This window comes from Psammomys obesus, unplaced genomic scaffold, assembly GCF_907164565.1.
Source record: "Psammomys obesus unplaced genomic scaffold, mPsaObe1.curated_primary_1811, whole genome shotgun sequence".
Lineage (NCBI taxonomy): Eukaryota > Metazoa > Chordata > Mammalia > Rodentia > Muridae > Psammomys > Psammomys obesus.
In genome coordinates, this window is record NW_026591086.1 from 3,817,276 (window position 1) to 3,832,890 (window position 15,615).

The following is a 15,615-nucleotide window of genomic DNA, read 5'->3' on the forward strand; positions in this document are numbered from 1 at the left end:
GATAGGCAGAATTATTGCTATTCTCTTTGAAACAGAATTAAAACAAACCAAACCAAACAAACGTTTCTCATCATTTGGACTTTCTACATAACATAAAATCACCACATCACTATTTCTGGTATAATTTTTGAATGTCAAGTGGAAAGTTACACAATTCAGCCTCAGGCACCAGGCTCTATTTCCCACTTTAATGGTGAGACTTCTGAGGAAGAGGCAATGTTGTCCTGAGGAAATAAACCTGAGACCAGGTTAGTTACTTTCCTGTGGCTGTGATAAAATATGGTAGAAAAGCAACTCAAGGGAGAGAGGGTTTATGTTGGCTGAGTTCAAAGGTCCTGTCTATCATGGCAGGGGGCACATGGCCAGGGGTGTGAGGCACTGCTCACATGGCCCACAATCAAAAAGCAGCAAGATGCATACTGGTGCTCAGTTATTTGGACAGAAGTCCGTTGGACCCCTATGTGTGCTCTAATCTTTTTGGTTGGTATTTTAACAAAAATTCTACTTCACACCCACAGATACATAGAAATCTGTTTTTTGTTTGCTTGTTTTTGTTTTGTTTTGATTTTTGATTTTTTGAGACAGTTCCTCCGTGCAGCTCTGGCTGTCCAGCTTTGTAGACCAGGCTGGCCTCAAACTTACAGAGATCCGCCTGCCTCTGTTTCCTGAGTGCTAGGATAAAAGGCGTGCTCCACCATTGCTAGGCTTAAGGAAGTGTTTTTAATAGCCATTTTAACTTGTCAGTGGGTTATTTCTTTGATTCTACAACCTTGAAGAATGTAGTTTATTTTCAAAAACTTATTTTTTTACTTCAAGAGCAGCCAATGCTCTTAACCACTGAGCCATTTTCCCAAAATCCAGGAATGGTAATACTTTCTTAAAGGTTGGTTGAAGTGTCAGAACTGAAACCAAATCAGTGAACTTTGTTTTCAAAAGCTGTTACAGTACAGACTATTAGATAAGTTTAAAAATTTTGTTGTCTACAAGAAATCCACTTTAAAGATGTAAATAAGTTAAAAGTAAAAAGACCATTATTTTGTTTTACACTTAAAAAATAAATAAAAAGCAGGCCCTCTTCCTTTTCTCTTTTCCTGCCTCAGCTTCTAAGTTCTAGAACTACGTCCGGCACATCTGGATTATCTCATACTGGGAATGCATTTTTAAAAACCAGCACATGACTTTATAGTATAAGGCACTCTGAAAATACTTGTTCAGGTTAAGCGGATGTTCTAAGATGGCACCTTTCATCATACAATATCACAAAGTCCTATTTCTTAACACCTTCACCAGTGTCACCAGGGAAGTCTTGAAATAGTGGGAAGCTGGGAAGCTCACAGCAGTGAGCACAAGTTTAATATAGTTTTTGTTTTCTCCTAAAGGTGTATCTCCTTATTGGCCACAGATACTGATAGCTGTTTGAAGTAAAGGGTCCATTTTCAGGAGGGTGTCCACTGTATAATCAAATATGGTCAATAAATTTCAAGTAGAAATGGACTTCATGAACACTGTGTCAAATTCAGTTCGTAGCTCAGTCCCACAAAGTGCTTTTCTCTGGAGTGGCAGAAGGGCTTCAAGCGTGTTCCCATTTTGCTACTCAGAGTAATAAAGGGCATCTGTGTAAGGGTCAGTGATCTGTAGAATTAATAAGTCATTCCATTACATTAAAATATTTTTAAACGTTTTTTAAGATTGTAAGGTTATGTTGGTGAAAGATACATCAATATGAGTATAGTTTGGGGTCACCATCTCAAGTGTAGCTTGGGGCCATTACCCTTGGTATAGGCAGTTCTACCCTCTTTTTCCTGGACACCTTTGGTGAAGGTGTTGGTCTGAAAAAAAAAAGAAAGGACAAATGATTCCCCTTTGATCCTCTGATTTTACTTCTACATGTTGCAAGCTCAGTCGTATAATATTATATACAGTGACATTATACCACATTTATATAGTATTACTTGAAGGCATAGTATGATAAAGTTTATATAGTATATAAACCTTAAAGCAACCATGAGGAAAAAGAGAGCAATATAGCTAGTAAGCTTTTAAGGGAAATAAAACAGAAATTTTAAGATGTTCAAATAACACAGCAAATGTGGGAATATAGAGAAAGGACAAAGGTCATGAATAAAAAACAAATACCCAAATGGTAGAATTAAAACCTAACTATGTAGATAAGCACATTAAATGTAAATGGCCTAGAACATCTATTTAAAGACAGAGACTATTAGATAGGTTTAAAAATTATGGTGTATACAAGAAATCCACTTTAAAGATGTAAATAAGTTAAAAGTAAAAATATCAAGATTTTTTTTTCCTTTTAGGTTGCAAGTTCATGGTAATAAAAGGCATAGCAATATGAGATTATCCTGGAGTCACTGTTTTGAATGTGACTTGGGGCCACTTTTGTGGTTACTATTAAGGTTGCTATTAACATCAAACCAATGAATTTAAGAACAAGGGATATTATTAAAAATAAAAATGTTTATTGCATAGTGATGAAGTGGATGACCTGTCAAGAGGACATAAAAAAGTCATAGCTATGTAGCTAATAAATCTTCAAAATACAGAAAGCAAAACTTACTAGAATTAAAGGGAGAAATGGCCAGACCCACAATTACAGTTGGAAATGTCAGCACCCTCTCTTGATAACTGGCAGAACAAGCAGAGAAACCCAGCAAGACCATGGAAGGCTTGAACGACTTGACACCCAGCTTTGCTCAAGTAAGACTTACAAGATATCCTGTTCCATATTAAAGCACACACCCACTTCCAGTAGACATGAAACGGGGACAAGATGGACCATACTGGAGCCATAATACAAATCTCTGTAAATGAATGGGAGGAATGCAGAGTAGATTCTTTGACCACAAAAAAAAAAAAAAAAAAAAAAAAAAAAAAAAATAGAAATCAATAACAGGAATCTGAAAAAAGCTCCAAATGTTTTAGAAATTTATTAACTTACTTTTCAGTAATCCACAGGCCAAGTGAAGCTCGTGGACTAATTTTAGATCTATTTCTCTCTTCTCCAAACCTTAGCTCTACCTAATTAAAATGACCTCATAGTATCAGAAGACAAAGGGTTAACTCTGGCCCAAGCTTTCAAATTACAGGTGGCACTGGCATGGGGCTGTTTGTTAAACACTTGAAAAATACGACAAGGAGCTATTAGTCATGATGTAGTACCCACTGGCAGAGTGGAACAAACAGTAGGAAACAGGAAGAGTCCCGTCTAGAAGCTACTGACAGAAATCTAAGAGAGAATTTCACACTGATGTGACAAAAAAAGGAACACTAAAAAAAAAACAAAACAAAACAAACATGGATCAAGAAGATTCAGAAATAGGGACAGGGGAATCAGGATAAGGGTGGGTGTTTTAGAAGGTTAATATCGTGTTTCTTAGCCTAAAACCTTCTCAGGTAGGGGAACCCACCTGGGAAAAGGAGGGTGCAAGACTGGGGTCCAAAAATAATCTCATTTTGAGAGATCAGAAGATGGATCAGTGAGATGGGCAGAGGTAAGCCAGAGAAAACAATGCTTTTGCAGGGTGTCTGTGATGTGTGTATACTCAAATCACATTTATGGATGGCAGGGAATGAGGGAGTGTGGGGAGCAGCTGAGCTATAGCCTCTTCCTGCAAAGCCATAGCTCTGGAGAAAAGTCATAGCTCTGGAAAGCTGAGGCAAACCTTTGGCCCCAGCACTTCGGAGTTCACATCCAAAGCCTCTTGTCACCTGTCTCTACTAAGGTCCTGTTATCGGTGTCAAGAGGAGGAGGAGGAGTGAAGAGGTTGTGCCTGTGATTAGACAAGGGTCAAAACAAGCGTTTGCATTGGTACGGGAGTGAGAATGATGGTTTGAGTTCACACCTCTCACCATCCATCCATTTCAAGAAGGTGCCCACCACATCCATCTACCTGAAAGGGTGAGCTCTTGCTTTGAAGAGTGGTACACATAAGTCAGTTTCTGTCTGTCTGTCTCACCATAAAGCATCGTAAATCCTTTCTACACTGTGGGCAACTTGAGTTGTTTTAGACACAAAAGCACACAGGAGTTCTTTATCAATTACTCTTGGGGATGGTGACGTTATCCACTGTTGTGGTTTAGATGTAAAGTGTCCCTCACAGGCACATGTAATTGAATACCTGGTACCAGCTAAGTTGTTTGGGGGAGGTTATGAAACTTTTGAGAGGTCGGGGGCTTGGATTATTGGGGACAGGGCAGGGCCTTGGGGACCTGACCCTGCTTCTGGTTGAGTTTTCTCGGCTCCTTGTTTTTTCAAGATGTAAATAGGCAGCTGTCACCAAGTCTGGCCACCACAGAGTCATCTGCCATACTCTCTCGATATGATGAACTGGACCCTCTAAAACCATGAGACAAAATAAAACTCTTCTCCCTTAATCGCTTCTTGTGAGTTACTTGGTCACAGAGAAGAGAAAAAATAACCAATTCAACAACCTTTAACTGCTCATTTACATTGTCAGGGAGTCCTCTTTGAGGGCAGGTCTGGGCAGGACAAGATGTGGCCTTGCTGCTGGTCTGCGGTCTCCACCCAGGGTCTCTGGGTAATGTGATGGTTAGTAATGTTGACTGTCAATTCTACAGAATCTAGAGTCATGCAGGAGAAAACCTGTGTCCTTGAAGGAGTTCTTAGAGTGGGCTAACTGAAGAAGGAAGAGCAATCATAAATGTGGGTATCACCATTCAGTGGCCTGAGGTTCTGGACTGAGCAAGGAGGAGAAGGGAGCTGAGCATCAGCTTTCATCTCTCTGCTTCCTGACTGTGGACACCATGTGACCAGCTGACTCCTTTCGAGCTGACTCCCCACTTTTGTGGACTGTACCCTAGAAACTTGAGCCAAAAGAAACCTTCTGTTAGTTATTTGATCACAACAATAAAAACAACTAATCTGGGTAGCAAAGGGAAGGGGATGGTCAGGAGTTCCAGCTTCCTGCCTCTGCCTGGTCTCCTGCACAAATTACCTCTTTCGGCTACAGCCTCATACTCTAAGAGACCAGTTGCAACGTGCTGAAGGTGAAGAACTTCCTTTGGGGATGAACGTGGGACTGGATGAAAACAGAGGGAGGAAAGAACAGAGAGACACTGCACCACTCGAGGACCAGCAATTCCCAAAAAATGGATTTGGACTCAGGCAGCTGAGCAGCCCCAGAGCATCCAGGCAGCCCTTTCCAGTCCTCCTTATTCTTTCACTCCTGAGTTCCCACTGAGAGAGAACTGCTGGGTCCTTGAAGGTTCAGTGATTTCCAGCATCTTGCTAATGACAGTTCTACTCCAGTTCCTGGGCAGTGCTGGCCCCTCTTCATCATAAAGGGTTGGCTATAAAGAAGGCTTGAGGGCTGAAAAGGGGAGCTCGGGAGCCACTCTGTGGTCTTTGAGCAAATACCAGGCTCTCATGGTAATATGAGACTGTGTTATTGTCTGTGTTGAGCTGAGACTTGGAATGTTAGCATGACGAGGCCCAGGAAGCTGCAGGGCTCAGAGTGGCCATTGGTGTGGGCTTGGAATGTCAACCCCTAGATGCTTGGGTTTCAACTCTCCTGCTGGAATGTGGTCATCAGCTTGGAGACCAGTCATGCAGTGGAGCTGTGCCCAACTTTAGGAGATGTAGCAGGGAGAGGACTCCTCAGAGAAGGAGCCATGCAAAGAATTCCTTGTAGGCCACAAACATGCCCTCTCTCTCCAGAACTAAGAATAACGTACTATCTTTTCAAGGACTCTTGTCTCTTTAGATATTCTACTGATAGATTTTGTATTTCCATTTATTTATTTTTATGTGTACAACTGTTTTGCCTTTCTGGTGGCTTGAATAAAGATGGTTTCCATAGGCTCATCTGCCGGGAGCCAAAGCTATCTACTGAAGCCAAAGTCAAACAGTGAGCCAAAGCTATCTAGTGGAGCCAAAGCTATCTACTGAAGCCTAAGTCAATTAGTGAGTCAAAGCTATCTAGTGGAGACAAAAGGTGTTTACTAGGCCAAAGCCAAATAGTGAGCAAAGGTCATTTAGTGGAGACCTAAAGTTATTCAGTGAAAGTTATCTAGGACCCTAACTCATGGGTGATAGACTGTGAGGACATCCGTTTGTTAGAGCATCCGTGAGAAAACATCCCTATGGTATCTTGCAGGCACATTAAATTAACACATGAAAGCACTCTTCCTGTCTCCTGCAGCAGCTAATTACCTTCCCCCTTTCCTGCCTTCTCCCTATATAAATTGGGTAAAAATTTCTAATAAAGGAAGCTTTGATCAGACAAACAGACTTGGCTTCCTTCCTTGAGCTTCTTGTCTCTCCCCCCCCCCCCATTCCTTCCATTCTCCTCCCTTAGGAACCCCATTGAAGCCCTGCTGGTCAGGGCACTCATCTATTTTAATATTTGATCTCCAGGTGGTAGAACTTTTTGGGAAGGCTTAGGAGATGCGGCCTTGTTGGAGCTGTGTCAGTGGCTTTGAGGTTTCAAAATATTGCCGTTATTCTCGTTGTCTCTGCCCTACCTTCTGCTTGCAGGTTGAGGACAACTTTTGGTCGTTCCTGCCACTGTGCCATTGCTCAACCATCATGTGAGCTCAGTTTAACTTGTTACTTTTAATACGTGGCCTTGTTCATGGTTTTTTTAATCACATCAACAGAAGAGTAGCTAATACAGCCAGCACGTGTGTAGACGTGCCATTTGTGTGCCTGGTACCTGTAGAGACCAGGAAAAGGGGTCAGATCTCATGAGCATGGGGCTGTAGACTACTGTCAGCCACCGTGTGGGGACTAGATGGAACAGAACCCTGGTCCTCTGCCAGAGCAGCAAGTGCTCTTAACTACTGAGCAACCTCTCCAGCCTCTCTGCTGATATATTTGAAAGCAATTTCTGTGAATGTAGAGAAGCCAAAAGACTCATGCCACAATCCCAGTTTAATTGAGTTTGTTTGTTTGTTTGTTTGTTTGTTTGTTTGTTTGGAAATACAGGAGATAAATATAAAAAGTAACAGTTAAAGGGTTGGAATGAAAGCCAATGGGAAACAGGTTTTTGGTGTGAGGATTGAGAGTTGAGGGAGCTCTTGCTCATGCAAGCCTTAAGGACCTGTCTGATTGTTACAAAAACAAAAACATTAGTAGAATGCTTGCATTACTTCCTTTGGTGAATATACAATTTAAATTAAAAAAAAATAACATTTCTACTTTCCACCAACTGTAATTTTTGCTCTGGAAAAGAAAAAAAAAAAGACAATAATTCATTACTCTCTTTCCCTCTCTTCTTTTAAAATTTTTGTTTGTTTTTCAAGACAGAGTTTCTCTTAGTAGTCCTGGCTGGCCTCAGACTCAGAGATCTACCTGCCTGTGTTTCCTGAGTGCTAGGATTAAAGATACATACACCATCCCAACCCCTTCTATTTTAAAAATGTATCTTTAAACAAAGTGCAGCTTCTTTTGTTTCTGTCATTCTTTCTCAATCTTCATGTTTTCTCTTTTCCTGTCTTCCTGGCATGGTACATGCTGAAATGTCTTTACTGTTAGACTCATCATGTCTACCGGCCACCACATTTCCCATTCTCGGTGGCTACTAAAAGCATGCATGGAATGTTCTTTCTCTCCTTGACCACAGCAAACTAAGTGACAACATCAACCGGGAGTTACTTCTTATCCTGAGGAAGGGTGTTTCTTACACTTTCCTTTCAGATGTGGGAGAGCCATCAGAGCTCCCTGGGCCAAACAAGCCACACGATGTGGAAGACCCTTGGTGTGGCAATCCTGTTGGGAACAGGGTCCCAGACTGTGACCCCACAAAGTCCATGGTGGGACTTTTTGGTCCTGACAGTCAGTTCTAGCTGACTCAGTGCTGAAAACAGGATGTTATGGTTTGAATGAGGAATATGCCCTACAGATTCATGCATTTGAACACTGGCTGATGGCACTGCTTGTGGGAGGCTATGGAAACTTTAGGACATTAGAGCCTTGCTGCAGGAAGTCCATTACTTGGGGTGGGCTTCGAGGTGTTATATCTTTACTTCCTGTTCTCTCTGCTTCCTGTGTGTGGTCCTTCTCACCAATGTGGTCCCTCCCTCTGGAACCCTAAGCTAAAATAAACTCTTCCTTAAATTGCTTTTCATCATGATATTTTATCCTAGCAATAGAAAGGTAACCAATACACAGACCCTTGCATGTGGGGAGAATTCTGCATCTTCCTCTCAGATAATTCAGAGGATTCCAGAGCTTTCTTCTCATGACAGCCTACATGTATCTGCAACTCCAAACTGCCTCAACCCCAAACCTCCTCCGAGTGATCGCTGAACCTCTGGACCCTTCAGCATCCTGGTCCCAGTTTCTGTGAGATGCATCTGGAACCAAACATAAGGCATCCCATATGCATTTATCAAGGCAGAGTTCAGGGACTTCGTGACCTCCATGCTTCTGCTCATCTTAAATTCATAATGACTTGCATTAACTTAGAATCATGTAAAGTGAGATTTTTTTTTTTTAATGTGCACTGGGAAACCTGGTGTCCCACATCCTGTTCTTGGGAAAGAACATCATTCCAACACTGGAGTCTGTTTTGCATTTATCTCATTACTCTTTTCTTAAGGGTTTTGGCCCAGTGTCTCACTCTGTTTGGGCTAGTTTATTATGATTGAATGTTTGGCTACCAACTACAAATTGCTCACATTACGGTCATTGCATTATCTAATTCTCGAGCAAAATGTACACCATCTTTATTTCCAGATACACCCCTTAGAAATTACCCCGGGTCCGAGTTTGATTATGTAAGGAAGTCCCGAGTGGTAGGCCAGGGAGGATGCTCTTCTACCTCACCACCTATGACCCTGAGCTCGTGTCGGGGTAACCCAGGCTGTCTTCTGCAATTCATCAACTATGTACCTTCTGGGGAATGAGACAGCATGAGCTCAGGGAGACAAAGCAGGTGCTTGGGCAGATTCCATGGGTTAGGAGCAGGGAATTCCATTAGGCAGAGGCTCCTGCTTCCCTGACTTGGAGTCAGCTCCAGCGATCAGCATCTGGACACTGTGGAGACCCACTCAACAATTAGTATCCCATTTGTCAAGAGCTGTCAACTTTGAAAACTAATAGCAATGGCTGGCCTTTGGGAAGGCCGACCGTGTTTTTAAAGAGCCTCTTTCTCATTAAATACACTCGAGACAGAAAAGCCAGAGGTAGGAGCTTGGTTTCACAGACTAGAAAACTTGAGTTCAAAAAGGTTCCATGGCTTTACCCACAACCACAATGCTGGGGAGGCTGTCTGGCTTGAGACCCAGTCTTTTCTCCACAGGGAGGGGTGCTGCTCATGACGCCCACAGCAGGTGTCGGCTTTCTATTTCCTCTGAGCCCATATCTGGGCTGTATGCTAGGATAGGACACACACAAGACAGATGTAATCCCAAGATAGCAGGAAGTGCCGTGTTATGGTCTGATGTGGCTCATCACCAGGACCACAGAACTGATGGGGTTGCCATGGAGAGTCCTCAATTATGCAAAAAAAAAAAAGTTGTCTCTTCAAATTAAACACCCAGAATCCACTTTCTTTAGTTTCACAGATTTATCTATAGGCAAAGCCTAGTTAACCCTCTGTCATGTTTCCTGCTACCTTGTAGTGGAGGGTGGAAGGGTTGGGGTGGGATGCAGATGACCGGCCTTCAGAAGCTCATGGTTTGGAGGAAAACAAATTGCTTTTGGACTATTTTGTCAGAGTCAGTTCTCTTCCTCTACCATGTGGGTTCCAGGGGTCAAACTCCAAACTGGGGTCAAACTCCAAACTCGGGTCATGCGGCTCTGCAAGCTCCGCCTGCTGAACCACTCTACAAGCCCTGGGCTGTTGTGATCTTAGGTGACAGGAAGATGTGACTTGAGCTACCTGAAGGCACTTCTTGCCTGCTAAAAAGAAAGCCTGCCTTCCCAGCCATTGCTTTCCTTCTGTCTCTAGGAGGCCCCTTCACAGCCGGGGGCTTTTTACAACAAAGATAGTAAACAAGTGAGATGCCCTAACGGGGTGCTACACAAGGGCTGGGGAGATGGCTTAGCTGTTAAGAGCACTGGCTGCTCTCCAAGAGAACCGAGTTCAGTTCCCAGCACCCACGTGGTACCCCACAACCATCTGTAACCCCAGCTCCAGGGGATCCGATGGCTCCTCTGGTCTCTGTGGAGTCCTGCATGCGTGGGGTGCATATGCGTGTGTTCGGGCACACACCAGTATACATGAAAAATTAAATAAACGAAGAAATAAACTGTGTAGCCTGGGCACATGATGTTATACTATTCAGAAAGGAAACAAACAAACAAAAAGCAAAGACTCAGCTAGTAAGTACTACTGCTGAATCTTATCCTGTGAGAAGTCAAATGAATCAGAAACAAAAGAGGGGAAAGAGAGAAGTCTCCTGGCCCGTGGCCACTGGATTTAAAGCGATACAGAGATTCCTCCAGCGGTCATACAGTATGACAGTCCTAAGCCTGTCTGGGGGCTTCAAGCAGAAAACTCAACCCTGTCTAAATCAGTGTCGTTAATTACAGATGATACAGGAGAGGCTTGGCCAGCATCCTGTTATTTCTCTGTTGCTGTGATAGAACATCATGATCAAGGCAACTTCCGGAAGGAATGGGTTCGTTTTGACTTACGGCTCCAGAGAGTTAGAATCCATAAAGGTGGGATGTTACAGCAGCTGGTGGCTGCTGATATGGTGAATGGAGCAGAAGCTGAGGGATCATATTCTGAGCCCAGAGGAGGAGGGAGGGAAGAGAGAGGAAGGAAGGAAGGAAGGAAGGAAGGAAGGAAGGAAGGAAGGAAGGAAGGAAGGAAGGGGGAGAGAGAGAGACTTGCAGTAGGGCCACACCCAAAGCTACCCAAGAGCACCACCAATTGGGGATCAAGTGTTGGAATGCCAGAGACTATGAGGGACATTTTTCATCCAAACCACAACACTTGGGCTGCGTTTAGATTTCCCCTCCCTCCTCTTGGTCCACATATGTCTTCTTTCCCCTACTACTTCGCTACTGGGGTGCTCTTAAGTCAGGAGTCAAAATAAGTCTTTCCTCCCTAGTTTTTGTCAGGTATTGTGGTACCAGGAGCATCAGAGGTGAAGAATATGTAGGAGGTTCTGTGAGGGGTTGGGCTGATGCTTGTATCTTGATGCTAATTACTAGCCCTTGAGATCTGGTTACTGCCCTATCCTTGTTGTGTAAACCTGCCTAAGACATTATTCCTGATTAGTTAATAAAAAAGTCCTGTACCTGGGCAGGGTGGACAAAGGTAGGGGTGGCTAAGGTTCCTGGGCTTTGGGGACAGGAGACAAGGCAGATGAGAAGAGAGGAGGAAGGAAGAAGCCATGATGGGTTAGAGTGGAGAAGGAACCACTGGGCTGGGAGGAAGGACTCCAAGAATGGCATCGAAAAGAGAGATCCAGATGAAGTATAAGCAAGTATTTATGGACTTATGGATGGGAGATGGGCCAAATAGAAATGGTTTAGGTGGATGGCATTGGATGGGGCCTGGGAGGTGGCTGGGGAGGTTATTGAGACAGTGTGGGTGGAATATCTGCCCAGTCCAAGGTATATGAGGCAATTATAAAATCTAACAGGTGTTTGTGTCTTATTGATTGGGATAGTGGGCTAAATAATACCGCTGTAATAATTTAAGGCTAATAATAATAAACATATCCAGCCCCATTCCATCAAACTTTCAACAACAGGACCCCAGGTCTTAGTGACTGCCTTAATCCATTCATGTTATAAGACAGAATGCCTGTGAATAGAAATCTACAGCAAACAGGAATTTGTTTTTTCCCTCACATGAGACCTGAAAGTCCAAGATTAAAAAAAAAAAAAAAAGCCAGCCTCTGGCATGTTCTTACAGTGCAATCACATGGCAGGAGGCAAGGCAGGATGAAGGTTGAGTCTTGCCATGTCAAGGGACAGACAAAAGGAAGATGTTTCTGTAGAGCCTTCTGACGGTGCCATTGGCTCCTGCCATCCCCACTAGGCCCCGCCTCCCTGCTCTGCTGCACCAGGAATTCAGTTTCTGGGGCATGAACTTCCAGCAACAGAATTGACACGGTGCATTTCTGGCTGGTGCATACATGTCTACAGTGAAGATCCGTGAGTGTCACATTCCGAGCACACATCTGGCTCGTTGGAAGATTCCATTCCCGGGGACGTAGAGGACTTGCTGGGTGACAGAGCATTCTTTTTGCAAAGGGTAATATAGGGGCTGATTACAGCCCAGACTCCACAGCCCAAGCGCCTAGGGCTGAATTACAGCTCTGCCACTTACAGGCCGAGGGACCCGAGACCAGCCACCTGATCTCTCCGTGTAAATGGTTACCGGAGTGGCACCTGTCTCACTGGGCTGCTGCAAGGTCAGAGCCTCTTACTGTATTAACAGTGTCCACATCTGCAGACCCACGCTGACCACAGATCGAAACTATTGTTTAAAAAAAATAACCAATTATCTGTGCTGAATATGAAAACTTTTTCTTATCCCAAGTCTTGAGCCTATGCGGGATGTATGATAGCTGTTTTCATGGCATTTATATTGTGTTGGATAGTACACACAACCTGGAGAGGATTCAGACAGAGTAGACGGGAGGCTGTGTAGAGCCTTTATGCACACACCATGCTGTTTTATACCAGCCACCGAGGTTTTGGCATTCATGCAAGAGTCTTGAAGCCAACCGCAGGGGGATATCAAGAAACATCGATATAGGTATGAAAAGCACTAGGAACAACGCATTCGCATATCTGTATACACAGCATACCATAAAGCGCCCCCTTTCTCCTCCTCTTCCTGTAAGACAACATCCTGCAGGAGCCGGCCCTGGGGACAGTTAGGAGGGTGGTCGCCGAAAGTGGCTAAGACTCTTCTGCGTCAGCTGAGGGTTGGCAGCTGCTCTGTGGTGGGATTGAGTTTGGCGAACTCTCCTGATGTTAGGAAGCCCAACCTTGAAGCCCTGAGGGGTCTCACGGTTAACAAAGAAACAGAAACTTACTCGCGAGTGCCACCTTCTGACGTGGTGGTCCAGATCTATCACCTCATCTAATCTGTTCCTGGCTCACACTTTTTTTGGGGGGTGGGGTGGGGGGAGGACATGTTTCTCTGATCTTGTCTCACTCTTCCCACTACTGTCATCTGAATCCGTTGCTTCTCTAACACCTGGTTGGAGTTCCTCTTAATCTCTTTTATTTGTGTTTTTATTGTAGTGTGTGTATCGTGTGTGTGTGTGTGTGTGTGTGTGTGTGTGCGCACGCGTGCGTATGTGTGTGGTGTTTATGAGTGTACATGTGTACAAATGGTGAGGTCAAATTTGGATGTCATTTTCTAAGGAACATCATCTATCTTGAGGGTTTTAATACACAGTCCCTTACGAGCCTGGAACTCCGCAAGGACGCGAGGCTGGCCGGCCAGTGGGCCCGGCAATCGTCCTGTGCCCACGTTCCCAGCACCAGGGTGCCAGCACACTGTCTTTTTTATGTGGGTGCTGGGGGTTCAGCTCAGGTCCTTCTGCTTGAGAGGTCAGGGGCTCCGTGGACTCAGCTAACTCCGGGACCCCGGCGCACCTCCTTTTTACAATATAATTGTTTGTGCCGGGGTTTCCAGGTCTTTGAGGTGCAGTTTCCGTGCCCCACAGACACTGGCATTGTTATGGAGTCGTGTTGAGCTTGACTTTGGGCAGTTCCTCCGGAGCCCCTGCCCCGCTCCCCGATCCCTCACCCCCGCGCTCAGACGTTCTTCTAAATAGCCCCAGTGTGAACTGTCCAAGCCCTTTGGGAGTGGATGTGACTTCAGGAAGTGCCAAATTCGCTGAATAAATCGAGAAATGCCCGTTCTGTCCCACAGTAAATTTTACAAGACTGGTTTCCTTGGGTGGGTCGTAAGCCAGGCCTAGCTGCCATTTTCCCAGAAGCTGTCCAAAAAGTATTTCGAGCAGCGCCTTTACAACAAGCGCTGGGTCCTGAAGCCAAGGCTGATTCGCCCCGCTGGATGGGGCTGGAAGCCCCGTGCGGAGCTGTAATTCTGGGAGTGACCTCAAGAGGGCAGGCGTAGTCCAGACTCCCTCTAGCGGTTAAGAACTTTTTTTTTTTTTTTTTTTTTTTTTTTTTTTTTTTTTTTTTTTTAATAAAGACTGGAGGTTGGAGCAGCTCTCACCCAGTCAGTACCTAGCAGAGCTGCGGGTGCCTTCACAGAACATCTCCGGATCGCTTTCTGAGGCTGACCGACGCTCTGTCAAGACAGGCTGTCCCACGTGCAGACCCGTCACTCAGCCACTCGGTTGAAGTGGTCCTCCCACGGAAGTGACCCTGTGGCCTTGACCTAAGTCAATAGGTGACCCCGCAGCCTCTTTCTATGACTCCATCTGAATTTGGCTGGCTGCGGGGACAAGCCTCAAGGGACTGCCTGGGTCTCCGTGGGCAGCAGTCAGCCCTCTGGCTATGATGTCAATCGCCCGGAACTGAAGGGACAGGCTGCAGCCTCAGTGTCGGCACACAGGTGAGTCTTGACACTTTGACCTAGAAGCCACTGGGTGAGCGTGCTCCAGAGGCACATGGAGGAAACCTAATATGATGCTGAAGCAGAGTGCTGGGAAGTCTTGCAGATACAGGACCTTGCGTGACCTCCAGGTGGGAGGGTCTCAGGAATCTGAGCCTGTAGACCCCTGAGCCCCAGGACCCAGCTGCTAGGGCTGCCTGCATCCAGATGCCATCCAGATGCCAGAGGGATACTGTTGCCTCAGTGTCATCTCTGGCCGTCTCATGTCATCGCTCCAGAGCCTATTCAGGGAGTCCATGGATCAGCAAACAGCCACTCTGTGTGTGTGTGTGTGTGTGTGTGTGTGTGAGAGAGAGAGAGAGAGAGAGAGAGAGAGAGAGAGAGAGAGAGAGAGTTATAAGTGTGCTGAATGTATGTATGCATGTGTTTTAGGTGTGAGTGTGTGTATATATGTGTGTGTATGTATGTATGTATGTATGTATGTATGTATGTATGTATGTATGTATATATGTATGTATGTATGTGGTCTACATCAGGATAGGGCGAATGATACAGGAGGTTATTGACGACAGTAATAATCTGGACCTCTCCAGCTGTTACCTAGGATCCAGTGAATTGAGTACCTGGAAGAAGGAAAGGTTTAAGACCTATGTAGCCACTTTTTCGTGTGTGTGTAGAGGGGGGGGGCACATTTGCTGTGACTTTATTTGGTTTAAATGAGTTTTAAAAACTAGGCACTCCAAAGAAAAGCTGCACGCCCTGCCGAGTTAGAAGCCAGCGCCCACAGAAATCGATTTGGAATTGCAACTGAGGTTCCTGATCCCCACCCCCCAAAGCAGGAGAAGTTTATTCCGCCTTTTGGTGCTCCCAGAGAAACTTCCAGAACCAGGGTCCTAATCTCAGTCTTATGCCACTTTTGAAGTTGCTTTTTTTTCTTTTGAAAGAGAACCCCCACAACTTCATTTCTGGGACCTCTTGAGCAACGGGGAGTCTTCAGGACTCTGAGGGCCCCTACCTGCTGAGGGCGTGGGTTCCCTTCTGACTGTCCACAGCTACTCTGCATGACTTTGTAAAGTCCTCCCTTCTGCATCAGCTTATGATGCTCATCTGGGGGGGAAGGGGGTCA